Raw genomic sequence first — 5,452 nt, 5'->3', positions numbered from 1 at the left:
GACAGGGCGAGACAAAGACACAGCACGGCGAACAATATACAAGGATCCGACAGGACAGAAACGGAAGACAAGGGGAGAAATAGGGACTCTAATCAGAGGGCAAGATACGGAACAGGTGTGAAAAGATTAGATGATTGATTAGGGGAATAGGAACAGCTGGGAGCAGGAGCGGAGCGATAGAGAGAGGAGAGAGAGGGAGGGAGAGAGAGAGGGATAGAAAAAGGGAACAAACCTAATAAGACCAGCAGGGGGAAACGAACAGAAGGGAAAGCAAAATGACAAGACAATATAAGACAAAACATGACAGTTTTTGCCTTGTCATTGTGGGGTATTGTGTGTAGATTGATGAGGGTGGAAACTATTTAATCCATTTTAGAATGACGCTGTAAAGGGTGAAACAGTGGCCTAGGGCACTGCATCACAGCGCTAGCTGTGCCACCAGAGACCCTCGGTTCGAGCCCAGGCTCTGTCGCAGCCGGCCGCGACCGGGAGGTCCATGGGGTGACACACAAATGGCGTCCGGGTTAGGGAGTGTTTGGCCGATAGGGATATCCTTGTCTCCTGTGGAGGGCCGGGCGCAGTGCGCGCCAACCAGGTCGCCAGGTGCACTGTGTTTCCTGCGACACATTGGTGCGGCTGGCTTCCGGGTTGGATGCGCGCTGTGTTAAGGTTGTGTTGTGTTTCGGAGGACACATGGATTTCGACCTTCATTTCTCCTGAGCCCGTACGGGAGTAGTAGCAATGAGACAAGATAGTAACTACTAACAATTGGATACCACGAAATTGGGGACAAAAGGGGGTAAAAATTATATTAAAAATAAAATAAATATATAAATAAAAATAAAGCTGTAACGTAACAAAATGTGGAAAAAGTCGAGGGGCCTGAATACTTTCTGAATTTGTATTATTCCTTGTAAACATAGTTAAGATCCAACAGTGGTTATTGGCGAGAGTGGAGATGGGCTCTATCCGAGGGATCGGGATGGGGGAGCTGGGGGGCATCAGACACTTCCCTGGAGTATGTGTGGTGCCTCCACCCATCTCACTTAGGTCTCTCAGTGCACCCAATAGAGACCCACCACGCACTATACTTTAATTCAAAGGTATTGCAAACTGACGACAGTATTTAAGTGGCAGTCTTTCTCCAATGTATTTACAATGACATAATCCACAGATTTTTGGTACAGTACAGTCGTGGCCAAAAGTTTTGAGAATGACACAAATATTAATTTCCACAGAGTTTGCTGCTTCAGTGTCTTTAGATATTTTTGTCAGATGTTACTATGGAATATTGAAGTATAACTACAAGCATTTCATAAGTGTCAAAGGCTTTTATTGGCAATTACATGAAGTTGATGCAAAGAGTCAATATTTGCAGTGTTGACCCTTCTTTTTCAAGACCTCTGCAATCCGCACTGGCATGCTGTCAATTAACTTCTGGGCCACATCCTGATTGACGGCAGCCCATTCTTGCATAATCAATGCTTGGAGTTTGTCAGAATTTGTGGGTTTTTGTTTGTCCACCCACCTCTTGAGGATTGACCAAAAGTTCTCAATGGGATTAAAGTCTGGGGAGTGTCTTGGCCATGGACCCAAAATATCGATGTTTTGTTCCCCCGAGCCACTTAGTTATCACTTTTTCCTTAAGGCAAGGTGCTCCACCATGCTGTAAAAGGCATTGTTCGTCATCAAACTTTTCCTAGGTGGTTGGGAGAAGTTGCTCTCGGAGGATGTGTTGGTACCATTCTTTATTCATGGCTGTGTTCTTAGGCAAAATTGGCTCCCTTGGCTGAGAAGCAACCCCACACATGAATGGTCTAAGGATGCTTTACTGTTGGCATGACACAGGACTGATGGTAGCGTTCACCTTGTCTTCTCCGGACAAGCTTTTTTTTTCCGGATGCCCCAAACAATCGGAAAGGGGATTCATCAGAGAAAATGACTTTACCCCAGTCCTCAGCAGTCCAATCCCTGTACCTTTTGCAGAATATCAGTGTGTCCCTGATGTTTTTCCTGGAGAGAAGTGCTGCTGTTTGCTGCCCTTCTTGACACCAGGCCATCCTCCAAAAGTCTTCGCCTCACTGTGCATGCAGATGCACTCACACCTGCCTGCTGCCATTCCTGAGCAAGCTCTGTACTGGTGGTGCTCCAATCCCGCAGCTGAATCAACTTTAGGAGACAGTCCTGGTGCTTGCGGGACTTTCTTGGGCGCCCTGAAGCCTTCTTCACAACAATTGAACCGCTCTCCTTGAAGTTCCTGATTATCCGATAAATGGTTGATTTAGGTGCAATCTTACTGGCAGCAAAATCCTTGCCTGTGAAGCCCTTTTTGTGCAAAGCAATGATGGCGACATGTGGTTCCTTGCAGGTAACCATGATTGACAGAGGAAGAATAATGATTCCAAGCACCACCCTCCTTTTGAAGCTTCCGTCTGTTATTCGAACTCAATCAGCATGACAGAGTGATCTTCAGCCTTGTCTTCGTCAACACTCACAAACCTGTGTTAACGAGATAATCACTAACATGATGTCAGCTGGTCCTTTTGTGGCAGGGCTGAAATGCAGTGGAAATGTTTTGGGGGGATTCAGTTCATTTGCATGGCAAAGAGGGACTTTGTAATTCATTTTAATTCATCCGATTACTCTTCATAACATTCTGGAGTATATGCAAATTGCCATCATACAAACTGAGGCAGCAGACTATGTGAAAATTAATATTTGTGTCATTCTCAAAACTTTTGGCCACGACTGTACATTAGTGGAGGAGCTTAAAATCCCTAAAAAGTACAAATAAGTACTTGCTTTATGTTTTCTGTGTGTTCTCTGTTAAATGTTTGCCCAGCCTACATGTTCACACGTTTTATATACAATACAGTAGGTATTCATACTGACTCTTCCATATACATGAGATGTCCATCACCCTCATATGGCATGTCTGCGAAAATGTTTTTATCTGGTTCTTCAATGACAGACAAGGTTAACTTTGATTCTAAACAAGGCCAACAAAATGATGAAAATTGATGAAAATAAAACATGAATAAAATAAAAGGCCTTGGGTATGACACGACAAGCATGGCACGCCTGTATTTGGGGAGTTCTTCTCTGCAGATCCTCTCAAGCTGTCAGGTTGGATGGTGAGTGTCGCTGCACAGCTATTTTCAGGTCTCTCCAGAGATGTTTGATCGGGTTCAAGTCCAGGCTCTGGCTGGGCCACTCAAGGACATTCAGAGACTTGTCCCTAGGCCACTCCTGCGTTGTCTTGGCTGTTTGCTTAGGGTCTTAGTCCACTCTGGAGCAGGTTTTCATCAAGGATCTCTTTTTACTCTGCGCCGTTCATCTTTCCCTCGATCCTGACTAGTCTCCCAGCCCCTGCCGCTGAAATACATCCCCACAGCATGATGCTGCCACCACCATGCTTCACTGTAGGGATTGTGCCAGGTTTCCTTCAGACGTGACTCTTGGCATTCAGAACAAAGACTTAAATCTTGGTTTCATCAGCCCAGACAACCTTGTTTCTCATGGTCAGGGTCCCTTAAGGACCCTGGGACTAAACACTTCCCTCTACAACTGGATCCTGGACTTCCTGACAGGCCGGCCCCAGGTGGTAAGGGTAGGCAACAACACATCTGCCACGCTGATCCTCAACACTGGGGCCCCTCAGGGGTGTGTACTTAGTCCCCTCCTGTACTCCCTGTTCACCCACAACTGCGTGGACAAACACGACTCCAACACCATCATTAAGTTTGCTGACGACAGACAATGATGGGACAGCCTATAGGGAGGTCAGAGCACTGGCAGTGTGGTGCCAGGACAACAACCTCTCCCTCAATGTGAGCAAGACAAAGGAGCTGATTGTGGACTAAAGGAAAAGGTGGGCTTTAACATCAACGGGGCTTTAGTGGAGCAGGTCGAATGTTTCAAGTTCCTTGGTGTCCGCATCACCAACGATCTATCATGGTCCAAACACACCAAGACAGTCGTGAAGAGGGCACTGACAAAACCTTTTTCCCCTCAGGAGACTGAAACATTTTGGCATGGGTCCCCAGATCCTCAAAAGGTTCTACAGCTGCACCATGGAGAGCATCCTGACCGTCGCTGCCTGGTATGGCAACTGCTCTGCATCTGACCATAAGGCACTACAGAGGGTAGTGCATACGACCCAGTACATCACTGGGGCCAAGCTTCTTGCAAATCAGGACCTATATAATAGGCAGTGTCAGAGGAAATCCCATAAAATTGTCAGAGACTCCAGTTACCCAAGTCATAGACTGTTTTCTCTGCTACCGCACGGCAAGCAGTACTGGAGCGCCAAGTCTAGGACCAAAGGCTCCTTAAAAGCTTCTACCCCAAGCCATAAGACTGCTGAACAATGAATCAAATGGCCACCGGACTATTACATTGACCCCCACCCCATTTGTTGTGTACCCTGCTGCTACCTTCTGTTTATTATCTATGCATAGTCACTTCACTCCTACCTACATGTACCCCGCACACTGACTCAGTTCTGGTACCCCCTTTATATAGCCTCGTTATTGTGTTAATTTTTTTTGTTTGTTTATTTGGTAAATATATTCTTAACTCTTCTTGAACTGCACTGTTGATTAAGGACTTGTAAGTAAGCATTTCAGGGTAAGGTCTACACTTGTTGTATTTGGCACATGTGACAAATAAAGTTGGATTTGACTTGAGACAGGGATGTCCTTTCTCCCCCCTCATGTTTGCACTGGCTATTGAACTGCTTGCAGATAGAATAAAACAGGCCCCAAAATGTAACAGGTATCAGTATTGGCAAACAGGAATACAAACGTAACTTATTTGCTAAAAATCTCCTGATATGACTCACTAATATTGAAAACTCAATGTCCCCCTTGTTAAAAATATTTTCGGAATACTCTAAAACAGGGGTGTCAAAGTCAAATGGACGGAGGGCCAAATAAAAAATTTAGCTACAAGCCGAGGGCCGGACTGTTCGAATGTTCATTGAAATTTTTTAAATGACGCATATAGTCTAGTGAACCTAATTGAACCTACTGAAAACCTAACAAATATATTCCAATATGATCAGATAAATAAAGCAATATTTTCTTATGGCTCTGTCAGTAATCTTTAATTTTCAACAGACACAAAAGACAAATTTCCTTTATATAAAAATCCCCATAACATGAACATTAAATGAAAGAAACCGGTATTCAAGGCACCATCAGTAGCCTATATTTTCTATTTTAGCAAAAGTGGGCTAAATTTACTTCAAAGAAAAAACAATAATAGCAATTTTCTATCATCCACTCAACTGAAATATTTTTAAAATATAATTGGATTGAAATACAATAAAATAAAGTGCAAAAATCTATTAATCAAAAACAACACTTTGTTTTAAGGAGAAGTAACATGCAGTGAAAACAAATATTAAACTTTAACTTTTAATCTTGAACTGAGTAAAAACTCTAAATAT

Source organism: Oncorhynchus gorbuscha, linkage group LG11, assembly GCF_021184085.1.
Source record: "Oncorhynchus gorbuscha isolate QuinsamMale2020 ecotype Even-year linkage group LG11, OgorEven_v1.0, whole genome shotgun sequence".
NCBI classification, from domain to species: domain Eukaryota; kingdom Metazoa; phylum Chordata; class Actinopteri; order Salmoniformes; family Salmonidae; genus Oncorhynchus; species Oncorhynchus gorbuscha.
Note: the sequence above shows the minus strand (reverse complement) of the source record.